The sequence below is a fragment of the Hylobates moloch genome, unplaced genomic scaffold (genome assembly GCF_009828535.3).
Source record: "Hylobates moloch isolate HMO894 unplaced genomic scaffold, HMol_V3 SCAFFOLD_7, whole genome shotgun sequence".
In the NCBI taxonomy this organism is placed as follows: Eukaryota; Metazoa; Chordata; class Mammalia; order Primates; family Hylobatidae; genus Hylobates; species Hylobates moloch.
In genome coordinates, this window is record NW_026652282.1 from 133,029,272 (window position 1) to 133,030,555 (window position 1,284).

Sequence of the window (1,284 nt, forward strand, 5' to 3'; positions counted from 1 at the left end):
ACAACATACCAGAATCTCTGGGACACATTCAAAGCAGTGTGTAGAGGGAAATTTATACCAGTAAATGCCCACAAGAGAAAGCAGGAAAGATCCAAAATTGACACCCTAACATCACAATTAAAAGAACTAGAAAAGCAAGAGCAAACACATTCAAAAGCTAGCAGAAGGCTAGAAATAACTAAAATCAGAGCAGAACTGAAGGAAATAGAAACACAAAAAACCCTTCAAAAAATTAATGAATCCAGGAGCTGGTTTTTTGAAAAGACCAACAAAATTGATAGACTGCTAGCAAGAATAATAAAGAAGAAAAGAGAGAAGAATCAAGTAGATGCAATAAAAAATGAAAAAGGGGATATCACCACCGATCCCACAAAAATAAAGACTACCATCAGAGAATACTACAAACACCTCTACGCAAATAAACTAGAAAATCTAGAAGAAATGGATAAATTCCTGGACACATACACCCTCCCAAGACTAAACCAGGAAGAAGTTGAATCTCTGAATAGACCAATAACAGGCTCTCAAATTGTGGCAATAATCAATAGCTTACCAACCAAAAAGAGTCCAGGACCTGATGGATTCACAGCCGAATTCTACCAGAGGTACAAGGAGGAACTGGTGCCATTCCTTCTGAAACTATTCCAATCAATAGAAAAAGAGAGAATCCTCCCTAACACATTTTATGAGGCCAGCATCATCCGGATAACAAAGCCTGGCAGAGACATAACCAAAAAAGAAAATTTTAGACCAATATCCCTGATGAATATTGATGCAAAAATCCTCAATAAAATACTGGCAAACCGAATCCAGAAACACATGAACAGACACTTCTCAAAAGAAGACATTTATGCAGCCAAAAAACACATGAAGAAATGCTCATCATCACTGGCCATCAGAGAAATGCAAATCAAAACCACAATGAGATACCATCTCACACCAGTTAGAATGGCGATCGTTAAAAAGTCAGGAAACAACAGGTGCTGGAGAGGATGTGGAGAAATAGGAACACTTTTACACTGTTGGTGGGACTGTAAACTAGTTCAACCATTGTGGAAGTCAGTGTGCCGATTCCTCAGGGATCTAGAACTAGAAATACCATTTGACCCAGCCATCCCATTACTGGATATAAACCGAAAGGACTATAAATCATGCTGCTATAAAGACACATGCACACGTATGTTGATTGCAGCACTATTCACAATAGCAAAGACTTGGAACCAACCCAAATGTCCAACAATGATAGACTGGATTAAGAAAATGTGGCACATATACACCATGGAA